The sequence below is a fragment of the Notamacropus eugenii genome, chromosome 6, assembly GCF_028372415.1.
Source record: "Notamacropus eugenii isolate mMacEug1 chromosome 6, mMacEug1.pri_v2, whole genome shotgun sequence".
NCBI classification, from domain to species: Eukaryota; Metazoa; Chordata; class Mammalia; order Diprotodontia; family Macropodidae; genus Notamacropus; species Notamacropus eugenii.
The window spans coordinates 329,678,155-329,703,594 of record NC_092877.1 but is presented as its reverse complement, the minus strand read 5'-3'; the positions used below and the strand labels follow the sequence as shown (position 1 = coordinate 329,703,594).

The window sequence follows — 25,440 nt, the reverse complement described above, 5'->3', positions numbered from 1 at the left end:
GCACTCTTTTAAATTCTTTTATTGAGCTCACAAACTGCACTGGAAGAGATAATGAGGGAAATTAGAACTCTTGAAGTAGAATGCAAGAAGACAAATAAGGGAATCCCCTGCTTAGAACATATGTTGTAAGATTTTAATAAATTTGTCAATGCTCTTAAAAAGATAAAGACAGAACATAAAAATGAGCCAAGAGAAAATACTAAAGTTAACTTAAAAGACAGCAAAATAATAAAAAATAACAGCATTTATATAGCATTCTAAAGTTGGCAAAAATGCTTTATATATGTTATCTCATTAGATCTTAAGGATGACATTATGTGATAGGTACTGTTATTATCCCCATTTTATACATGAAGAAACTCTGGATGACAGAGTTTAAGTGACTTACCAAGGGCCACTCACATAGTAGGTATTTGAGGCAAGCTTCAGCCTGAGGTCTTCCTGATTCCAAGTCTAGTAGTCTGTCTCTAATACTGCTTAAAGGTACTTGAGTTCTCTATAACACAGGGCAACTGAATTTCCACATAGCACTTAAGATAATAATCTAAGAATTACTGTTTTTTGACAAAAAATTATAAGAGCCAAAGTGTACTATTCCAGGAAATCATACTCTCCCTCCCTGTTGTTTGCAAAAGGTGCAGTATTGGAAATGGCAAAGTACAGAGAGCTAGAATCCATAAGATAGCAACAGGGAGGAACCCTGAGTTTAACTAATTCAGTAGTGTTGCTACCCAGTTCCTAAGACTCAACATCAAAGATAATATCTTAAAAGCCACAAGGAGGAAGCAATTCACATATTAAAACAAATCAGCTCAAATAATGCAGGATTACTCACCAAATAACAAGAAAAGGTTAGAAACTTATATACCAAATACAATGAAAATAATCCATAATCACACAGTCTGTAAAACCAAACATACCACATTGTGAGAAAAAATATATATGTAATATTTTGTTCTGTTTGGCCCTAGAGGAGCATAACTTGGAACAATGGGTAGGAATTGCAAAGAGGTTAGCTTAACCTTGATGTGAGGATGAAATTTCTAACAATTAGAGCTTTATAAAAGTGGAATAGGCTACCTTGGGATACCACTGGTTTCCTTTCACCTGAAGCCTTTAAGTAAAGACTGGATAAACATTTGTCAGGTATAGAACTAGATGGCTTCTGAGAGTCCTCTCTAAGTCAGATCCAGCAGTTCTATGTTTCTTATCAGAGCTGGGCAAGGGAGGTATGAACAAAGAAATATTTTAGTAAAAATAAAACGTAGGAATCTGGGTCTGCTAGGAAGAACAGTATATATTTATATGTGATGGCAGTTTCTTTTAAGCAAGATGAACCTTGTGATGATTTTTTAAAAAAGTAATGTAGCATGGATAGAGGGGGAAATACACTTAATAGTTATAACATTGGATGTCAATGGAATAAACTCACTAATAAAATGACTCATTGTTCTAGCTCCAGCTTCTCTACCTCTAACTCATTACTCAAGCTCTCGACCTGATGCACTGGCTCCTGGTGGTGAGAGTTCTCTACATCAAGCCCAGACCTAGACCCATTACACTACTACTCTCTGGTTATCTTCTAGCAATGATCACCCCTCTGGCTCATTTCCATTCCCCTCCTCCCTCCCTCCCTCCCTCCCTCTCTTCCTTCCTTCCTATATTTCCACATTAGTCATGTTGTGAAAGAAAAACAGAACAAAAGGGAAAAACCACAATAAAGGAAAGAGGGAGAAAGAGGGGGAGAGGGAGAGGGAGACAGAGAGGGAAGGAGAGGGAAAGGGAGAGAGAGAGGTGGGGAGGGGGAGAGAGGGAGAGAGAGAGAGAGAGAGAGAGAGAGAACAGTATGCTTCAATCCACATTCACACTCCATAGTTCTTTCTTTGGATGTGGATAGCATTTTCCATTACATGTCTTTTGGAATTTTCTTAGATCATTATATTGCTAAGAAGAGCTAAGTCTATCCAAGTTGATCATCACACAATGTTGTTACTGTGCACACTATTCTCCTGGTTCTGCTCACTTCACTCAGCATCAGTTCATGTAAGTCTCTCTAGGTTTTTCTGAAACCCTCCTGCTCACCATTTCTTATAGCAGAATAGCATCCCATTACATTCATATACCACACGACTTGTTCAGTCATTCTCCAGTTGCTGGGCATCCTCTCAGTTTTCAATTCTTTGCCATCACAAAAAGAGCTACTATAAATATTTTTGTACATGTAGGTCCATTTTTCTATTTTTATGATCTCCTTGGGATACAGAGCTAGAAGTGGGTATGCAGTTTTATTGCCCTTTGGTCATAGTTCCACATTGCTCTCCAGAGTGGTTGGATCAGTTCACAACTCTACCAACAATGCACACCCTCGCTCTTTCTACCTCTACCTCTGGTAATGACAATCAGACAAAATCAATTCTACCATTCCCAATAGAAAGAGGAGTCAATCAATTGCCCAAAAGCTCTGCTTATGATTTCAGTAACTTCCCAGACCAAAATACTTCTAATCCAAAATATCCCTCCCTTTCTTCCATTTCCCTACATGTGTACTATTCCCCCATTAAAATGCAGTTCCCTTAAGGTAAAGGCATATCTTAGTTCTTTTACCCCTTAGTACAATTTCTGGTCTCATAATAAATGTTTCATAAATGCTTTTCCATTCCTTGTTACTCCAATGACTCTATAGTCTTATCCACATAGATATTCTCTCCAATGATGTAGACACAACCAGCGCCTGCCTGCCTATCATTGCTAACTCTTATTTGTGTCCTTATAGAAGTTTGCCACAAGGCACTCACCCAACATGCTGGGAGTACTCATTTCATTTTGTTCATATTGCAGAGATCATGTGGACTATCTACCATTCTCACTATGGACCCTGTCCATATTTTTTAATTAATATTTCGTTTTCATTTCACCTTCATTTCTGGATACTTGTTCCTCCTTCCCTGTCTAGCAAGCCATTTCTTCTAACAAAGAATTTTAAAAAGAGATTAAAAACAGTTCATCAGCTATTAAAAAGCAGTTAATAAAAACTAACACATTAGCTGAACTTGACAGTTCATGCAGCCTTCTAAACCTGTAGTCCTGAGCCTCTGCAAAAAAAAAAAAAAAAAGGTACATTTTATCATCTCTTACAATGACTTCTAAGGTACCTTTCAGTTCCAGATCTATGACTCTATGGCCAAAGTGGGACATTATAATTACCCAGTGTTTACTTTTGGTATTTTTATTCTTTGAATTTGCATCATTATAATCACTATGTATGTTTTCCTCTGGTTCTGCTTACTTTACTCTGCCTCAGTCCATATAAATCTTCCCATCCTTCTTTGAATACTTTATATTCACACTTTCTCATCGTGCTATAGTATTCCATTACTTTCATGTACCACAATTTGTTTAGCCATTCTCCAATTGATGAAGCCACTATATTTTCAATCATACACGTTTGATGATATTTTTCACACTTCTTCCATTTAATTCTATCTTTGTATGGTACTGCAGTCTCCTAATGTGCATCCCTTCAAAGACGGCATTTTAGGTGATATTTAATTTTAATCTTGAGAAACTGAAATGTTCATGATTTGAAGTCATAATACATTAGCAGAAGAACACTGGTTTTAATTATATAGGCCTTAGTGTGAGGGATAAATTCGAGGTTATTAAAAAGAACTTTGTACTTTTCCAAAAGCAACCCATTCTCTCTCCTTTTCCTGTCCAGTTCTGAGCCTAGATAGTTCATATTAAAGACATTTTATTTTATCCCAGAAATGTTTTTTGGTTTGCATATATACACATCTATACACACATACATAAATTCAAATTCACAATAATGATAATTAGTATTTATAGAGTGCTTCAAGTTTTGCAAAGCTCTTTGCAATCATCTTTTATTTTCACAACAACCCTGGATGGAAGGTGCTATTATTATCCCAATTTTGAGGAAACTGATGAGAAAACTGAGACAGATAGAGGTTAAGTAATTTGCCCAGGGTCACACAGCTAGTAAATTCTGGATTTCAACTGAAGTATTCCTGACTTTAGGTCTAGCACTCTGTCCACTGCACCATCTAGCTGCCCAGATAGGAGAACTCTATGTGTTGTCTAGACTATGATGCGTGACTGGGATGGACAACAGTCAGTTTTCATAAGTTTGGATTTTCCATTAAGATATTATGGTCAGATTCATTTGTTTATAGGTATCATTTATGAAACTTTGTGTCTAGCCCCAGGAAAATGCAATCAATCCAATGCCATCTACAAACAGGGGCATCTATAATGAATCTCCCTTTTAACTTGGACTTGACACTGGATTTCCTCTATGGAAATACAAATATCTTTGAGAAACAGTTCTCTACTTTATACTTTTTCTGATATCAATGAATGATCAGAGGATTGGGCAGCTAGGTGGCACACTGGATAAATTGCTGGGCTTGGGGTCAGAAAGACTCATCTTTCTAAGTTCAAATCTGCCCTCAGACACTTATTAGCTGTGTGACCTGGGGTGAGTCACTTAACCCTGTTTGCCTCAGTTTCCTCATCTGGAAAATGAGTTTGAGAAGGAAATGGCAAACCACTCCAGCATCTTTACCAAGAAAACCCCAAGTGGGGTCACAAAGAGTTGGACACAACTGAAATGACTGAACAAAGAGGATTGAACAAGATCTTCTCTGTCATACCCTAGAAGGAATCTTGAATATGTAGATATGTTCATAGGAGACATCCTGGGCAATTAAGGGATTATTTTTGCTTTATGTAATCAGATGCTTTTTTATAGCAACACAATACTTGCAGGATCTTAAATTCTCATCTTTCAAGTCAATTGTATAATAGTAAAGATGTGGTCTACTGCGCCATATCATTTGTAAAGCCTTGCTTATCACTACCTAATTCTCTCATAAACGAAGTCCTCAAAACATTGCAGATCACGGGAGAAAGATTTAGAGGAGGAAGGGACTATAGAGGCTATCTAATCCAAAGTGTTATCATAAAAATACCATCAGGATGATAAAGAAGGGTTATTGATGTTCTCTTTGTTACACTGTGGGGTGAGATAGTCTCTTACCTTCTGGTCTATTCCATTCCTTCAGATACCCTGAAAATGCAGTCCTTGATACCTTCAAAATTATGTCACCTCCAGCACCAAACCTCTGTATATTGGTTTGGTGCAATTGTTTCTCCCTTTTTTGTTCTCTTTAATGTCTTTCAGGTGCTCAAGAAACACAACTAAGACTGTGATGGTAGAGTCCAAATGTGATGGCTCTACCATCCTTGATATGAAAAGAGTTCATTGTGGGGGGGAGGGGAGAAATAGAGAGATACAGTCTCCATCCTTCTTCTGGGTGTTGTTTTCTCTATTTTACCCTTGAATGCCTTCAGAATGATCTGGCTTAGTTGGATCTTCCACTACATTTTCTATAAACTGGATTTTCACTTCACTGTTTCTCTCTGCACTTTGATATTATACTGCTCATAATATTTGATCATCTTTCTCTAGAATATTTAATGAGCAAGTTTATATTCTAAACTATCATTATTTTGTTTGCCATAACTCTCTACTTGACAAATAGATCAAGCGTTTGCTGAGTGAGGCAGTTTTTAGGTTCATTTGGTCTCCTTGGTATGGCAGCCATTTCACACAGTTCTGTCTAATCAAATTTTTAAAAAATGTCAGTATTCTTCTATCTATTTCTATATTTTGTCATCAATACTTTGTTCAAATAGGCTAGATGTTAATTTTTAAATTGTGTGTAATATATTTTTCTCATTTTTTTCCTTATTTTTATTAATTTTTATCTTTGGTCTAACAAATTACTGGGCTGACTAGGCAGACTTCTTATTTGGGGTTAATGCTAATATCAATGACAAGTTATTTCCTGTCTGTTAAAATAGAATAAATTTCATTTTATGGTGACATTCTTTAGGGCATCCAAATATTTTTCTTCTCTTTATAGGTTGCCTTGTCTAAAAAAAATTAATCAGTTAAAATATTAAAAGGACATGGTGGGTAGGTTTGAGCCAGTTTAATTTTCTTATGTATTTAAAGAAACCCAGACTTAGCAGACCAATCTTCTTTTTGAGCACCTTGACTTGGGCTCAATCTATTGGTAAATGATTTTGGTTGTCAAAATGTAGACATCCCTTTTACTGTTACCAATGAACTGTAGTTAAGTGAATTATTAGCATTTAAAGTTCTTCACAATCTGGTCCCATCTTAACTTTTCTGCTTTGTTGTACATTACTTCCATTTCATCTTAACTTTTCTGGTTTTTTTATATGTTACTTCCATTCATATACAATATGATCTAATAACCACTTCCTATCTTTGTATACTAGGCCTGAAACGTTCTCTCTTCTGACCTCTCTTCCACCTGGAATCCCTGCTGCCTTAAACTAGGAGACCAAAAGAACTTGACACTTCTCATATAGCCAGTCTTTCCTGCTCTCCCCTGCCACCAGCTACTTGTACTTTATATTTTGTTTTCATGTGTTTTATATATTACATACATACATACACAAATACATGCATACACACATACATGTGTTGTCTCCCCTGGAATTCTTCGAGGGTACAGATGGCTTCATTTTTGTATTTGTATCTCTAAGATCTAGCAAAGTACCTGGCGCATAGTATGGGCTTAGGATATTTTTGTTGATTGACTGGTAAACTTTGAAGCGCTTTTCCTCATAGGCTCTGAGATTCCTGAGCAGTATAATTTGCCAATTTCATTTTCCTGGAAAAATGGGAGAGCATAGGACCTAGTGTTCAGTCTGATATCGCACAAATTTATGGCATTAGAAAGACAAGAGTCCTGAGTTGCCTTCCAAGCACAGCTTTGTATGTATGCTACCTCACCAATAAAATATAAGGTCTTCGTGAGCAGGGAATTGTAAGTGACCAGCCTGCTGGTGATGAATCTCTCCACACTTAGCTAGACTGTCCCTAGGAAAGTCTACTGCTGGGACCATATTCAAAGCCTTTATAGCATCATAGAATCAGAGTCTGCACTCCACTAGTATAATCTTTGAGAACACAGGAACACCTTCCCGCCCAGATGAGAGTATAGCTTCTTTTTCTTTTTTAAGCATTTGATTTTGAAAGCTAGAAAAACAACAAATTAATAAGCCCATAACATGCAACATAAAGGAAATTTTTAAAAGGAATAATAAAATTGAAAAGAAAGAAATTAATAAATAAAACAAAGGGCTTTTTAAAAAAAATCAGCAAAATGGATATGCCAATTTTACCTGTCCCCAAAAGAGATACATTTTGTTTTCCTTTATCATAAATGAAAAAGAGGAAATTCACACAAAAAAGAAAATAATTAACACAGAAACTATATACCCAAATAAGTTAAATGAAATGATTGAATAGCTACTAAAATATGAAATAAGCAAATTAATAAATCTAGACAATCCATTCTCAGAGAGAAATATGGAACAATACATAAATCACTTGCTAGGAAGCTAAAAAAAAGAACATCTTTCTTGTCAAGATTGAGAGAATTTGCTTCTCTCTTTTCTGTAAAAAGAATTCACTTATATATTCAATATTAAACAAAGAACAAATATTCCCTATGCTACATAAATCTCAAAAGCCAGAAAAATAAAGTACTTTATTTGGCCACTTCTATTAGTTAGATAAATATTATTTTGATACCCAAACCAGGGAGGGATAAAGAAGAAAATAGAAGACTAGTACCACTAGTGAATATTGCTGCAAAAAGGTAAATAAAATATTACTAAAGACACTAGAGCAATATATCCAAAAACTATTCCTTATTACCATCTTGGATTTTTACCAGATTACAAGAATAGCTTGCCATTAGAAAAACTCAGCAATTATAGGTAAAATATGTCTTAGAGTTAGATGGGAACTCAGATATCACCTAATCCAGTACTTTAATTATATAAATGAAACTGAGAACCAGAAATGTTAAGTAACTTGCTCAGAATTACACAGGTACCAAGGATTAGAGAAGGATTTGAACCCAGATTCTCTGATTCCAGAACCAGTATATTTTGCATAATACATTTTATTACAACACAAGGCATTTTATAACAAAAAATGTATGATTGTATCAATGGATGAAGAAAAAACCCATTCAGTGAGATACAGTATCTATGTTAAAAACCGTAATGAGCACAGAAATAAAAGTATCCTTTCTTACATGAAAGAAATGAAGGATGTTTGACTTCACCAGATCTTAAAGCATATTACAATATCATATTTATAAAAACCATCTGGCACTAGATTTTTTAAAAATAGAAAATAAATGAGTGGACAGGACATGATAAGCAAATATAATCAGCTGTCTAGTCTTCTAAAAACTAGTCAGGAAGGGAACCCTTATTCAGTAAGAGCTGTTGGAAAAACTGGGTAGCAGTTTTGTAGAATTTAGATTTAGGCCACTAATTTGTGTCATATGCTATAATAAAAACCAAATGGATAAAAGACCTAAACTTAAAAATCATATCATTAAAAGGCCAGAGGAGCATAAAGGGCTGATATTTTTTCTCCCCCTGCCCTCCCCTTCCTCTCTTCTTGTCTCTGTCTCAATCCCTCTCTTCTCTCTTCCCTTTCCTCTTTCTCTCCCACAAATAGGGGGGAAATTCATAACCAGAGATAGAATAGAGAAGGGATTATGAAACAGCATACAAGTAGACAATTTTGAACATATAAAATTTTAAAGCTTTTGCTCAAAGTCAATATAGCTAGAATAAAAAGAAAAAAATACAGACTTGACGCAAAAACTTCTGACAACCAAAATTCATTAAGATGTCACTAGTCTTTAAGATAAAGAGGCTTTCCCCAATTGATGTACAAGAATCAAAAGATGTTAAACAATAGTTTTCAAAACAAATAATAACTATTAAGAACCATATGACAAATTATTCAAAAATCACTAAGAGAAATTTAAGTAAAATCAATTCTGGGATATCACCTTGTAACACCAATGCAATACTAATACTGATAGCAGCCTCTACGAATATGCATGCATATTTCCAGGGTATATTTGCAAAATATAAATAACTCTTCCTCAAAGATGAAACTAAGATATTTCTTCAGATACCAGAAAGCCAAATTCGCCATGGTAACAAAGAAGGTTACACACATCACCAATCCAGAGCGCTGATATCCTCAAGCCTTCTCTCCATTAGGCCTCCCCACAAACAAGCCCCTCCCTCTCTGGCTCACACTACCTGCTCTGCCTCAGCTCTTTCTCACCCTCACTTCAAGCTCCTCCCACCTCCATGGGACTGAAGCTCCATCACAGCAGTCAACTGGACCCGAGCTCAGGTCACATAGGCCCATCACGGGCAGGAAAGATCTTCCCATTCCACTAACATTACACACCATATCCATAAATTGATAAGTGATAAATATAGAAAGGATTATGGGGAGATAGCCAAGCTAAGTCATTGCTCCAGAAGCTGTGAATTAATTCAACTACTCTGAAAAATAGCCTGAAATTATGCAAGAGTATATCGTTTGTGCCATTTGACATGGAAATTCTGTTGTTCTGCTTCTACCCCAGTGGGCTTAATAATAATAAGGAAAGACTCAACTGTACAAAAAATTCATAACAACATCATTGCTAGCAACAAAAATCTACCAACTAACTTAATGGTCAATGATGTTGGTACTCTGAACAAATTGCGGCCTGTGAATGTAATGGAACAGACTTGTGCTCTAAGCAAGGTTAATTCTGAAGAATTTCTAGAAACATGGGAAAGCACATAAAATGATGCAGAATGAAGAAAGCAGTCAAAAGAACAATATGCCCAACAACTGCCACAGTGTAAATGAAGAAATTAAAAGGCAACTATGTTAGGGTAAATACAATAAGTGATGCCATCAAATCATTACATATTTCCTTTTTTTTTTCTCAACTTCTACAGAAGTGGAAAGTCAGAGGTACCGTCATTTGCAATCAGTACAATGGGAAGTTTTACCATTTATATGTTCACTGAATATACTTTTGCCAGGGGCTGGCATATTTTTGGTGACAAAATGTGCCCCCACAAAAGGACAATTTTTTAATTAAAAAAATTTGTATTGCTATAATTCGATTTTACATCACCTGTATTTTCTAATGTATACCATCTCTTCATTCCTCCCAGACAGAAAAAGATAATTAAAAAAAAAGATTTTCATACGTAATGTGCAGATTATCTTAGGTGCCTGGTGGTTTCTGATAAGACATAGCCTAATTTAGTAGAAATAACACTGGATTTGGAATCAAGGGGCTTGGGTTGAAATATCAGCTTTGATATTTTCTAGCAGTGGAACTTTAGTCAACTTAATCTCTTTTAGTCTTAGTATCCTCATTTGGAAAATGAAGATAATCAAAAGTTCACTATCTTGCAGAGTTCTAAGAAAAGCAAGTCACAAATCTCAAAGCACTAATGTAAATGAGTTATTATATCATTCCTTTTTCTCTGGCTCACTTTTTCACTTACCACTCTATCTTGAAGACTATTATGAAACATTTTCCCCCAGAAAGTCCCCATTTAATTTCCATTTTTGCTGCTTTGAAAGTGTTGCCTTCTAAAACCCCACAACTTTCAGAAAGATGATGGTGCCACCAGCAGCGAATTACTGAATCCAAACATCGTTGGTCAAAAGTCTTAAAGATCTTTTAGTCTAACCCTCTTGTTTTATATATAAGGAAATTGAGCCACAAGAATTTAAAGGGTCACATAGCTAGTCCACCGGATATCACTGTGAAAACACAAACCATCTCTTCCTAGAATTCAGAGGAAGCACCATACTTGCCTAATTCTCAGAAATCCAGCCTCTAGAATACGGTCGCAATTAAAGGTCAAGTGTTTTTATATGTGTCCTATAGAAATCCCTTTTTCCCCTCTGATGATGGAGATGGGTAATTATTTTGCAGTTTGCATCTTTAAAAGTTACCTGGGGTACTGAGAAGTTAAATGATTTGCTCAGGGTGATACAGCCAACGTTGCGTCAGAGGTAGCACTTGAACTCAGGTCTTTCTGAGTCTCTCTATCCACTTTGCAATGATGTCTCTCAAAGAAATCTTAGAAAAACATGTCAGCGTCACAGCTGGGGATATAGTGATCTAAACAGAAAGAAAAGAAAGAAAGCAAAAAAAGAAAAGGAAAGAAAAAGAGAAAAACATTGAGAGACAAAGTCCATTTGCTACAAGTTAGTTTTTGTTTTATTTTGTTTAGAAAATGGTAATCACTTTCAACAGAACAACTTATTCTGGTCAAAACCTATTTTCCACATTCCCAGCAGCCCACAGTGAACATACTGAAGGTTTCTGCCTTCCCCAAATAGTTTACTTTCTTGAGTTTATCAAACACTCAGACATGAAGTTGGCCTGTTACTTGCTTTAAAGAGGTCACAAATTTAGAGATGGGAGGGACCTTAGTGGCCAGAAAGTCCACCCCCCCACCTCATTTTACAAACAAGGGAACTAAGGCACAGCTTGTCAGTGTCCAAAGTGGGCTTTGAACCCAGGTCTTCCATACTTCCAAGATGAGTGGCCTATTGACTATAATACGCTGGTTCTTGTTTTTTTTAACCTGTATCAATCATTTAGTTTCCCATTTTTTTTAACTAGAAATTCTATTTTTTAACTAGACATTGAGTAAAGATTGAGACGGCATGTCAGTGGTACAACTTTCCATTCTTTAAGAATGAAAATTAAGTTATCTGGAATGGAAGTCAGTGAATACTCACCAAAAAAGCCTACAGAATATACCTACTTCCCTACCCTGCATATACATGCTGTTTTGGATACACCAATTTTTAAAATGGGGGCACGCACTTTTCCATAGGACAGTGTCTAGTTTCTGTCTGTGTTTTACTTTCAGAACAAAGGCCCATGGTGTTTGATTGCACAAGAATCCAGCCGCACAGAAAATGGCCACAACATGTTGGAAACGTCAACACACCAGGCAGGGCGGGAACCATCGGGGGAATAACAGGCATTTAACTTTCAGAAGGGCAAGAGTCTAGGGACCAGGTCGATCTCACACTAGGGCCAAAATATTTGTTTGCTAAATACCACAAAGGATGACTAAGCACTGGAAGTTGGGTTTTTCTCCCTGAGCAGGCAGGCAATGCCTCGTGAAACAAATCGCAGCAACGATGCAGGTGGCAGTTAGGATTTGAGGGAAGAATTTTTTTCAGAGCCAATTTTTTTTTTTGAAACCTCAATAGGGAAAAAGGTTTTGTTTTGTTAAAAAAATGAAAACAAACTAGGGAGAAACTAGAAGCCCCTTATCAGAAACTCTCCAGCCCTACAAAAGAACAGAAATGCTCAAAATAGATTAGTCAGATGTGATTAAAGTTCTTGATATATTTCTTGGAAACATTTAAAAGAAAACAGAAAATTATATTAAGTATACCACAGATGCACGCCAAGAAACTCACTTCACATATAGACATGAGCAGGGAAACAGTTGGAGAAAAGAGATCCATGGAAGGAGACAGAGAGCGGTTGGTCAGAGATGGTAGAGAACCAGGCTTTAAAACAGGGTCATGTCAGGGAGAACATATCAAGAAGGAAAAAATGGTCAGCACTGTCAGAAGCTCATCTATAAAATATTAGACTAGATTGACTTTAAGGGTCATTCCAGCTCTAATATTTTGTGATTTAATGTGTTGGCAACTCCAGGATCACAGATTTAGAACTGGAAGAGACTTTGGTGTCAATGAGTCCAAACCCCCTCATGCTACAGATAGGAAACTGAGTCCCATAGTAGTTAAATGACTTGCCCAAGGTCACACAGGCAGCGACAGAGCTGAGATTCAAACCAAGGTCCTAGGACTCCAAATCCGGTGCTTTTTCCATTGTAACAAGCTGTCTCCTGTATTTCTGTGCAGTTTAGCAAACCATCCAGTTCTTCAGGCCTTTGCATATCATTAAAGTTGCTCTACAGAACATTGTTTTTATAAGTCAGCTCCCGGATTGCTGCTTGCCAGGAACGAAAAGTGGTTGCACCCCAAATAGATCTGGAACCATGACGTTCAGCAGTCCAAGTTACTTGTCGCTGATCCTTTTCTTCTTCACAAGGGAAAGGCCCCTCCTCGATGTCTCTCCACCGTCCTCTCTACCCTCCATTTTTTGCTTTTCAGGCAGGCATCAGTGCATGAGTCGCTGTACTCTGCTTATCCCCACGAGAGGCTCCTCCCCAGCAGGAGATGAAAGCCCAACCAGCCTTCAGGGAGCCAAAAGGGAAAGGCCTGAGCCGTCTATGGAATGCGTTTGCACAATGTTCACAGAGGAATTTATAAATGCCTTTGGTTACAAATGGTCAGATACCCATCTAACGCACACAGGAAAAACGACAATAATAAAATGGGGCCAGGGTCAAGTTCAAAAAGAAGGAAGTGACGGAGGGGAATCATCCTGACGAATCCCTGGGCGCCTCCTGTTTGTGCAGGGCGAAGGGTGGGGCCAGCTGTACCCCTGGGGTGGCTGAAATGCTCCAGGACGTGGGCCACCGTGAGGTTTCCTAAACAAGGAACACACAGCCAAGAGAGGGGCCAAGCCTGAAACTTGGCATTGTGTACCCTGATTGTCTATGGATAACCGGAGCCCCAGAGACGGGCCAGGAGACAGATTAAGTGGGAGAAAGAGCCCTAGGCATGCAACCTGGAGACCTGGGTTCAAGTCCCCTCTGATACTCACTACCCAGGGTGGTCTCAGTGGACAAGGTACTTGCCTTCAGAGTCAAAGTATTTCTTTCACTATGAAATGGAAATAAGACTGCTTTATTCTCTCTACTCCACAGGACTGCTGTGAAGAAAGTGCTTATAAAAATGTGATCTATTTATTATTATTGTTAGCCTCCATATTGCCCCAGGCTATTTAATGCTTCTCACAGTTTAATTAATATATAACTTGGTAATTCCTATTTATGGAAGAAAGGCGGGGGGAGTCTTAAAGGAAAAAAATAAAAGAAATGCTACCAACTACATTAATTAGCATGAATCCAAATCTTCCACACAATGAAAAATTAAAAACCACCTTGTCCTGCTGTGCAGTTGCTAGAAATATGGCAGGGAGAGCAGAGGATGATCTCTCTTGGAAGAATATCAACATTCCTTCAAGCTTTGCTTGCTGACTCTGGCATGCTCTGACCCTGCTCATACACTATATTAGGACAGGACCAAGGTGATGACTGGCACACTTTAGACATCAGAGCCTGGTCAAAGAGAGTGCCCACTGAGTGGGAGTTGGGAAGCCTGAGGGAGGTGGCCTGAATCTGCCGCTAACTGTGGGGCCTTGGACAGGTCATTGAGTCCCATTCTCTTCACTTATAAAATGTGAACGCTGAGCTGGAACGATCTCTAAAATTCAGTGATTTCCCCATTTTGTTATGTTTCCGGTGATCTGAGGTCACTGACCCAATTTTCTCAAAATATTCCGCTTTTCCCTCCAAGCAATATATTGTTTACTCTTGGGAAAGAAGAAAGAATAGGTCTCTTATTTAACTCTCTCTCCTTCAAGGTCTTTTCCTATTCAATACTTATCAAGCATCTGTTGTGTCTGAGACTTTGGGGCACAAAAAGATTAAGAATTAGTCAATCAACAAGCCCTACTATGTGCTGGGCACTAGAAATAGAAAGTAAAAATTGAATTAGTCTCTGTGCTCAGGGAACTTACATTCTATCAGGGGAGATAATATGGATAATTATAATAATTATGAACATATTTTTATTAGATTGGAAGTTCCTTGAGGGTAGAGACTGCCTTTTACTTTTCTTTGCACTCCCAGTACCCAATACTGTGCCTGGTACACAGCAGGAGCTTAATAAGTATTTATTAACCATGATAGTAGAGATAAGTAAAATATTTACAATATAAAACGCAGCATAATTTTTGAAGGGCAATCACTAGCAGCTGGGTGGGGGAGGGAAAACCTAGAAAGGCTTCATATAGAAAATGATTCTTAAGCTGAGTTTTGAAGGAAACAAAGGATTTGGGGAGGCATAGGTGAGGAAGCAGTGTATTCCAGGTAAGGGGGATGGCCAATGTAAAGACATGGTGGTGTGTGAGGAAGATGGAGAAGGACAGTTTGGAGGGACTCCAAAATACACAAAGGGGAGTGATATGTAACAAGGTTGAAAAGGCCAGGTTGTGAAGGGTTTTAAAGGCTGAACAGAAAAGTTTAAATTTGATTATAGAGACCATAGGCAGCCATTGGCAATTAATGAATGGCAGAGTGATTTGGTCATGACTGTGCTCTAAAAAAATCCCTTTTTAGCAGCAGTAAGAAGAGGTGAGAGACTTGGGGCAGGGAGCCCAGTTTGGTGGCTATTGTAAGAATCTATATGAGAGGTGATGGAGGTGATAGAATTAGGATGGTGGCAATGTGAGAAGAAAGCACTGACATTTAATTCTGGAAGAAACTTTAGACATTATATAGTCCACTGTTTCCATTTTTTAGATAAGGAAACTGAGGCCCAGAGAGACGCTTCTCAGAGTCCCTACTTTCATGGACCTTACCATCAATAGTCTGGTTCATACTGACATGTTCAAACAAACAATAGCCTTGGCACATGCTGGGTTAATTTTTTTAATAGCATGATTCAGATTATGTTCCAGATGGGAGTTTATTCTGACAACTCTCTTATTCACTAATTCTCTTTGTTTTTATATCTTTTATTAGCATGTTGTTACCAAGGAAACAAACCAGTTTTGACGCAAGATCAATTATAACAAAAGTATCAGCCCCTACTTATTAATTCTGTGACCTTTTCAGTCTCCATCCTCCTTTGGACACTATTGGCCACCATTTCTTTTTTCCCCATGGCTTCCATGACTATGTTTTATCCTGATTCTCCTTCTCTGACAGACAGTTCTCCATTTCATCCACAAGTTTATTTTCCTTCTGCCCTCTAAATGTCGATGGTCCTCAAAGTCCTGTCCACCTTTTTTTTCTCTAAACACTTTCAGTCCTAAAAAAAGATCATTTATTTCTACAATTTCAACTCTCATTTCTATGTGAATAAACCCCAATCAGTAGTCATAGCTATGGCCTCTTTCCAAGCTCCAGTCTTACATTTTTAACTACATGCTGGACAGCCCAACCTGTAGGTCCAACTGCTTTCACATTCTCTTTCTGACCTCCCTGCTTCTGTGCATCATACCACAATCCTTCAGGTAACCAACACTCTAAACTTCAGAATCATCTTTAGACTTCTCTCTGAGGTCTTCAAGTCATAACAGTTCTTCCTTCATGATCCTTTTCAAATCTTGACTGGCACAACTCAAGATTAGGCCTTCATTAGCTCCTAATAAATAGTCCCAGGTGAGAGCTAATGAGGGCCTCATCTAGGCTTGTGCTAGTTGGGACCGTTCAAGGTCATTAAAGGTCAATGAAATAAAGGTCAGTACAATATCAAATAAAACCATCTATTCAAGGTCAAAGATAATGACATAGAATTGTAGCATTGGAATGGACCCACAAACCTCACTTCATCCTACAAATGAAGAAACTGAGGCCCAGATGAATCAAATTATTTATAGGACATATAAATAGTAAGGCAACAGAGTCATGATGTGAACTCAGGTTCTCATACTCTAAATATATTGCCTCTTTTCATATACTGCCTGCCTTCCCAAGGAAATTAGTAGCAGAAAGAGGATCAAAATTCACACAAGGTCATAGACTGAGAGCTAGGAGGGATCTCTGTGGTAATCTAGTCCAATCCATTTATTTTACAGTGGAGGAAATGTGTGTGTATGTGTGTGTGGGTGCAGTACAGTTAGGTGAATTGCTCAAGGTGACCGAGATATTAAGCAACTTGCCCCTACATTCTGTTCGTCACTATGTCTCATCTAGACTCACAGTCCTGTACTTTTTTCCATGACTTGCCTCATAGGAGAAATGCATCAACTATTATTTCAAGGTCATTCATCAATTATAATGACCCCAGATCATTTTTACAAAACATATACTAAAACAAAACACTTGCTCAACTCTATTTAAAATAGGACTATGATGTGGTTGTTCCCCTCCAAAAATGCAGATTACAACCTATGCCAGTTTATTTTGTTTGACTTTTATCCATTCCCTCCCCCAAAGTTTGGCACAGGGGATAATCCCAAAGTAGAGACTTTCCCTGCTTTCCCTTGATAACTCCCTTTTAAGAAGCCATGAAGTATGAAGAAAAAAAATAACTCCTTATACTACTTTATGGAAAACGGGGAAGGCCTTGAGTGTATTTGGTACAATTAGAAAGACATTGACCCTTTTAGGGTTAATACTTCTGGTGGGGAAAAATTACTTAGAAGTTTCTGGTCCTGAGTTCCTTACCTCTTCCAAATTAGGATTTGGAAAATACTTCGTCCCAAATGCTATATTTAGATTCTGAATTACTTCCCATGACGAAACTCGTGACTTACTATGACAAGGAAAGCCTCTTGGGTCTTAGATTTTTACTAAAAGTTTCTTTGAAAGTATTAAAAAAGTCTCTCCTATGCTTTTGACTAAGATAACATCATATTGAAGTTACTGCTTTTAACTGGGAAAGAAATCTTTAGCACTTAAAATATGTATGACCCCATATATACATCATGTATAATAGATATTTTAAGTGGATATTTTCTTAGGGCCATAGTCCAGAACGAAATTATTCACTTACCTATAGCCAGGAAGTAGTCATAAAGTGGAATTATGTACAGGAAATCACAGCTCAGATGATTTATTATGCTCTAGAAAAATAATTCTAACTTTGTGCAGTTGTTTTGTATCAACAAGGCAAACCTAGCTAGTCAAGAGTTTGGGCCAGAAAGTTTTGTTTATAAGGATACGTAATTGAGATTGTAAACCCCTGGGGCAAGGACCATGTTTTTGCATGTACAGTACAGAACTGAGTGTGTTTTTGGTGCTCAACCAAAGAAATAAGAAGGTACTGGTAGGGTTGAAGGGACTGGTAGGAGGTGGGGGAGGAGAGGGCACTGAGGGGGTTTTCATAATTCTGTCTCATGGTCAATTACATTTTCAGAGCTCACTTAAATCCAATCGGCTAAATTTTTCATCTCTTTAAATGTAAAAACAGCTAAAGCTTTAATTTTTTATTTGCTTTTTCAAATAGAAGTCCAATTGTTTCTTTAATGCAATATAATCCACCCTTGTTTCTAAAACTCTTGGGCTAAACAAACAATACCCCACCCATGCTAGAGGAAACTGCCTCAACACCCGTGATTGGTGCATTTGCACAATAGATGTTTTAAAGGGATAATTTCATCCGTTTGCAAAAGCTTTTAAAAAATTTTTTTTCCCCTAATGATATGAAGTTGCCTCATGACTTATCTGTTGCTTTCAGTCTGTCAAAAAGCGATGCTGGAGCAGGAAGTCTGGGAGATTTAAGCTTTTCTATCTATTTTCATATGATCCCGTTGAGCTCTACCAAGTCAAGAGAGACAGACCAGTTGCATCACTGAGAAAATGGAAGCTGTATGTTTTTTATTTTATAGATAAGTGTAGATAGATACCCTTGTGTTTCTATATAAACTGATCATAGAATTTTACAAATGAGGAAACTGAGGCCCACAGAAGAGTGATTTGCCCAATGCCAGAGAGGCAGTAACAGTTGACAGTTTGTGTCAAACCCAGTAATCCTACAGACTTTTGCAAACACCGAGGTAAATGTCTGACCAGTCAGCCTTAGCCCTGCAAGTCCACAACTGTTCAGAGAGATTTGCTGACTCTGAGGAATAAGGCCTCATGAGGCCCTCTGTTTAAAGTGGAAACAGGCAGCTTCTGATTCGTGTGCCTGGATGTAATAAAGCAATGATTTTTAAAACAAAACCAACACCAGCTCCTAACACAAAACCTCATACAACCAGCAGACAGCTCCTTTGCAGTGACCAAAGGCCTGAGAGATGAAGAGCCAACAATGGAAGGCAATTAACAATAAATGAGTAGAGAAATCCTTGTTCAGTTTCAGCACAGAAACTGGTTGACACAGAAACTCCCGGAGAACAATTCCCAGGACCAGGGGAGGCAGGCCCACAATGCACCAGGGCTCTAAGCTCTCGTCAGTTGTGTCAACTGTCCAAGGTCTAAAAATTCAAAAGCAGGATTTTGAGTTTACACCACACCACACGAGTGGTAGAGTCTCAGTCCAAACCCCAAGGCTCATTCAAGACCTTCAGAGAATCTTCTAATGATAAAGGAGAAGATAAAAGAATACTAATCATTAAATAACTAATCAAGGCTTTTGGGGGGGAGTCAAGAAAGTGAAATAAAATCTAAACCAATCAAAAAATACAGAGGTTGCAGCAATAGAGCAAAAACAGCAGAATTTTCAGATGTTTATAGCTACGCATTTATAACAGTATACACACGGAGACGTTCATGGTCAAGTTTACTCCAGCCCTTGTTTACTTGGGCTTTACAAAATCTTACAGCCTGGAAGAAAACAGCATTGGAGAGAGAAACGGAATTCTAAATATATAATCTCAGGAAATAGGAGATGAGAAGGGAAAAAAAATAAACTCAAAACTACTTACCATTATTCTATTCAGAGATAATTGCCAAGAAAGCATGAAGATTTACTATGATTCTGTTTTCAAGTCATAACCTCCCTGGACATCAGCTTCCTCATCTGTAAAATGAGACTTAGATGACCTCTGATATCTCTTTAAGCTCTAAAGTCTATGTTCTTCTGATTCTGGTATCAACTTTGTTACATCCTATTAACACATTGTTAAATTGAATAGGCCTTGGGTTTATTTTCCATGCTTAGCAAATTAATGTTCTCTACTTTCACATGTCAATATTGAGGGGAAAAATTTTTTTTAAAAATTGTCATCTCTTTCCAGTTTTGATTTATATGTCCTTCAGGAACTTCTGGGTTTACCAACATTGTTATTAATAATTCACATATTCCAGCAACATATTCGGATACCAGGGCCTCTGCTAATAGACTGAAATATACACAATCAGCCTCAGTTTGCCACTTTTCTAAAAGTTTCCCCATCTTCTCCATGATCAATAGCATTCCCTTTCTTACCTAGCCTTCAAAGCCAATTATTCTCTTTCTCTTTTTTCCTCCTTCCTTCCTTCCTTCTCTGGCTTACCTTCAAGCCCTTAACAACCCTAAATCATACTGTTCTATCTTTCTTTCTTCCTTTCTTTTTAAAAGTGAAACAAATAGAATCTGGTCATCTTTCAATGGATTTCACTGGCAGCACTTTCTTCCCGTCCTCTTCCTACCTCTTTATCCCTCCATGGCAGTGATCATGCTACTGTCTCTCAGTTTCTGACGCCAGACATTTGGTTATTTTTCATCTGGGTTGCTTCTGTATTATTCCTTCTTTAAAAGTCCATTACTGCTACAAATACCACAGGTCTGTTCCAATGGCTTCCTTGAATATCATACCTGGAAAATCATCAATCCATCCCAGGACCACCTGCATCCCCTCCTTTTCTGCTCCTCCAAAAGCCAGCCCTAACCTTGTCTTGGAGTAGATAGGATGCACCTGGGAAAAAGAGTTCTGAATTTCCAGAAAAGCCCCCAACAGGAAGATGTAAGCAACTTCTGCTACTTAAAATGTCTATTTTGAATGTCATTTGCTTCCCATTTGTAAATATTCTCTACTATTGAAATAACTGAAATCAGAATGTCCAATCAAAACCTATCAGTGTAGGTGTATTCCTCTCCCCCATTCAGAATGTAAGCTGGTTAAGGGCAGGGACTATTTGACTTGTTTTCCTGTCTCCAGCACCAAGCAGAGTGTCTTGCATATAGTAGGCACTCAGTAAGTTTTAATTGAGCTTAAATAATTTGTTAAGCTGAATTATCTCTATACCAAAGAAAGAACCTAACATCCCCCCAAAATAACAAAGGAATCTGTATACATTAATAACCATCTCAACTAGAGGTTCTGAACTTCAGGTCCATGGGCTCTTTTTGTATGTTTGTGTATTAAATTTTTTTATAATGAAATTTCAATATTATTGGTCTTTTTTGGTAATTCTACGTATTTTATTTTATGTGTTTAAGAACATTATTCAGCAAATGTGTCCATAGGATTTACCAGACCTCCCAAGGGGACCATACCACCAAAGAAAAAAAAAAAAAAAGGGATCCCAGTACATAGAAAGTTACTCCTGGGATTCCTTATGGAGGCTGTGGCTGGAAAAAGGGAGAGAGAAAAGCTGAAGGCTGTATTGCAATCAATAAGTCAGCCCCTGCTAATAACCCCCACGTGACGATGAATCAGCCAGGCCAACCCAGTGGCAGCAGCTGTCAAGAACATAGTTTTACACCATCCCTACCCAGCAGGCTCACAGACTGTGTTTATGGACGGCTCCCCTGAGCCTGCAGAGTCAAGTTAAGACTTCTCCTCCTCCACAATCCCCTACCCCCACTCCCTAGCTGCCTAGTCTCCATCTTCTTTTGTTTTGTCCAGGCCTGTGCCCTGACTGTTGGCATTGTTCAGTCTCTGTATTTTCCACACGCTGCCCTGCCCTCTTGGCCTAATAGCAATCTCTCCCTTTTTTCTCCGTGCCAAATGACTACCCTTTCCTCTTTCAAATTTCTTCCCCAATAGTCTCACTTTTGTAGAAAGTCTTTCAAACAGTGACAAGGCTCCTTCTTTTGCCCTAATAAGGGTCCCCCCTCCAATCCTCCAGAAGAAAGAAAGCTACTGCTGCTCTGGGATTTCACCACATTCTAAGTTGGCGATTTGTGTTTTTGTTCTCTTTCTCAATAAACATAGAAGGCCTTCCAGCAAGGACTCCATATCACCCTATTGAGCTGGTAAAGGTGAACATGATTGCTAGGCCTCAAATAAGGCAGGAGTTTAGATCTGGTATGAGTTTGGGGCAGGTTAGGAAATATGAAGAGTCCTAGCATATTGGAAATGAAAGGGAGTTCAGAGACCACCTGATCCACCCCCTTTCCTTTATATAGGATTTCTTTGGTGCCCACAGGCTGAGGGTGGAGCTATTTTTGTTTCATTATTTTAGACAATAATGAAATAAATGCCTGAGGTTTTTCTATATTTGAATTGAGAGCCAGGAGTGGATGAATTCAGGGCCTTAACAGCAGCTTCTATAGGCCTCCAATGGCAGCTGATATTTGGGGTGTCAAAGACTCTTACAACAAGAAAACACATAAAAGAAACATCACAAAGGGAAAAGATGCATGAATTAGGCATCAAAAGAGCCATCCTTCAAGTCAGCGAAGTACTTGTGCTAAGGCAATGATATACAAAGGTAATCCAACAAGCACAAGTCCCTGGGAACAGGCTTTGATTTAATGATGCCCACAGAACTTTCCAGGGACAGCCAGCAGGGAAGGGATATGACCCATAGTCAGCACTCCTACATTTCAAAAGCAAAAATCACCTTGAAAAAGCAAAACCACCTCACGTGCATCATCAATCCATTCTAACCCTCCAGTTCTCATCCTCAGCTATGCTTAAGATGGCAGCAATTTTATAGAAGGCATTGGCATACGAGGACAATTGGCATAGAGTGCAGCAAGGATATTGGTGACTATTGGCTCATTTGGAACCACACTGTCTCAGGAAGCCCAGGAGAAGAAGAGGCAGATTCCCAAGTAGCAAATTCAGAAACATGTGTGTGCATGTACACACACACACACACACACACAAACAAACAACAATCCAAGGACAGTCTTCAATATAACAAAGAGGCCAACGATCTAGCAAAAATCATGAAAAATATTCCAAAATAGAGGGTATCTATAAAATGGGCATGTCAGAATATGAAGCCTTTCATTTGAAGTCAGAGGACTTGGGTCTATGATACGATGACTCCTCTTTCTTGCTAGCTGTTTGTGGTAGTTAGATGCAATCTAAGTCTCAGTTTTCTAAGGTATAAAATGGGAGTGACGATATTTTCCCTCTCAACCTCACAAGGCTGCTGTAAAGAAAATGCTTTGTAAGTGATAAACACCAAATAATTCTTACATGTACAAGAATATATGCATATTGTCCTATAGCCCATACGCAGAAGCAAGGCTTTTTACAGATAGGGCATACTTCTCCTCAAATATTCAGCTCAGTCTTGGTCAAGTGTGGAAAACTATTTTGGACCATTCAAAATGAAAATGATTAATCAGTAAATATTTCCTCAATACTTTCTATAGACCAGAAACTGTGCTAGGTACTGTAGGTACAAACACAAAAATGAAACAATCCTTACTCTCAAGCAATTTATGTCCTATCACTAGATTTTGTCAATATACTTTGAAAGATGATTCATAATGTAATTGTCAGATCACCTCTGACAAATGAAAAAAAGAATAAATCTAGCTATGAAGTGAAAAGCAAAACTGAACGATGCAATTTTAATGAGCAAGCTTGTTTCTGAAGAGGAAATGAAAAAGAGTACCTCCTTCCCTTTGGAGAGGTGGAGGACTATGGGTGTGAAGTCTTGCATAGACCTTAAGACTTAGTTGATGTGTTGATTAGATTTGCTTATCTGATTTTTTTTCCTTTAAATTTTTTTTTCTCATAAGAGATGGTTTGATGAATGAGAGGGAAGAAGAGATATATTTGAAAATTAAGGTGGTGCAAAAAAAAAATGAAAGATAGCAATGGAGTTTTTTAAAATTAAAAAATAAAGTGAAAAGAAATTCAGCTCTGAGAATTTGACTTTGGATGATGCTGAAAGTTGACGTTTCTCAAATCAGATACTATATGTATAACCTGCCCAAGGAAACCAATTCCCATTGGCCTCCCAACCATCATCAGCAAAACATTCTGAACAAATGGCTGGAATGTCTCTAAAAGGATCCGATTATTCATAAGAGAGAGCATAAAAGCTTTAACAAGAAGGTCATTGCTGTCAGCCAGGTTAGAAGGAATTATTAATATATCCGTAAAACCACTAACAGAAAAGAGCATTTGTCTCGAAGTACCAAGGTTTCAATAAAACCTGAATATAACTTCATTTGAGAAGAGGGCCTGGTCAATCAGTCAGTCAACAAGCATTTATTTAGCATCTGTGTAATGCACCAGAAATACAAAAGAAAGGCAAAAGACAGCTACTTCAGAAAAAAGTTCTTCCCTTTACATGAACCAGAAAAAAAACATTTAAAAAATACCACAGAATTTTAGAGCTAGAAGAAATCTTAAAGACTCCCTTCTCCAAGTCCCTCATTTGACAGATAAGGAAACTGAGGTCCAGAAAGGCACAGCAAATGAGCAGGAGTGATCTTATGATCCCTAATCCAGCTGTCTTTCCACTATGCCACGCCCATGACATTTCATGACTTGAGTGGTCCACGGCAAGATGAGTTTCCTGATCTGAACTGGATAAGGTTTCATCTCCTTTTTAGCTCTCAATCTAGATTTAAATTCCAGAATTCCCCTGCAAAATACTCGAAAGTAATACCCCAGAAATTTCCTGCAGACCTCCTCCACACACACAAAAGCCCCTGCTTCTCTGGATCCCTAAGAAGAGCAGGGACTTTTTAAAGAGCTAGAATTATATGCTAGATGAATGTTACGATCACATGCTGAATGAAAGCTGCAGTATCTTCAGTTACAGTGGAACCAGTGATTATAGGGGACAATGGAAACCAAACTGCATAGTAGCCCCAAAGTCACTTTAGGAAATTGGCTTCTGAAGCCTTGGTCTACCTCCCCCCACAGCCTAGATCTGGAATATTGAAGAGTAAATAAACAAACAAACATCAAGAACAACAACAAAAGCTTTCCTGTTTGAGCATCTATCAAAACCAACTACTTCTACACATATTTTAATATTAAAAAACTAAGAATACTTTTTCCCAGGGGAAATGGATAGCATGAATCTGACACATCCACAAATGTGTTTGCCCCATACTAAGTGTGATTTAATGCTAAATTCAATCCAATAAGTATTTATTTCACGTCTGATTCTAGGTGCTGCAAATACAATATGCCTTGCTCTCCATGAGCATAACAGTCTATTGGGAGGAAAACACATGTATCACAGAAAAGTATGAAAGTACCAAAATACATACAAGTACATACAAAGCAATTTTAGGTGGAGGGAAAGAACACTAGCAAATCAGGGAAGGCTAGATAAAAGAAGTAGTCCCTGAGTTGTGCTTTGAAGGAAGCCATATGAGATTGAGGCGAGGAAGGAAACCATTAGGAATGGAGTCAGCGTAAGAGAAAGGTGTTAGACTCCCTCTCCTAGTTCCTTTTCTCCAAACCAAGCAATGAAGGAGAATTCTTGTTTAATGATACCACTATACTGTCTACCAGTAAAACTAATAAATAGGAGTGGTCTTGGCAGACAGACAATACAATACAATTGAGGGCAATGCCTCCGATTTTCTGCAAGGCAGAAAATTTTGAAAGATAAATTTTTTTCCTCCTCCAAAAAAAGGAAAAATACTACATATTATCCTCATGGAAATCAGAAATTCATCCATCTGGGATGAATTTTTATCTTATTATACTTTCTTAGCTAAACCTA

General features: G+C 37.9%; 1 protein-coding gene across 6 annotated transcripts in view; it reads right to left on the bottom strand.

Annotated features, from left to right (window-relative positions):
* ZBTB38 (zinc finger and BTB domain containing 38) overlaps positions 1–25,440 on the bottom strand; it is a 91,106-nt gene that overhangs the window by 30,871 nt on the left and 34,795 nt on the right. For 3 of the 6 annotated variants that reach the window (XM_072618118.1, XM_072618115.1, XM_072618116.1), the window contains exon 3: positions 10,919–11,087. The exons of 2 other annotated variants lie outside the window; for them this stretch is intronic. The gene's annotated coding sequence lies outside the window, so the exon portion shown is untranslated. Of the gene's footprint in view, positions 1–10,918; positions 11,088–19,505; positions 19,601–25,440 lie in introns of those variants that run through there. One more of the 6 variants, XM_072618119.1, reaches the window with a different exon arrangement.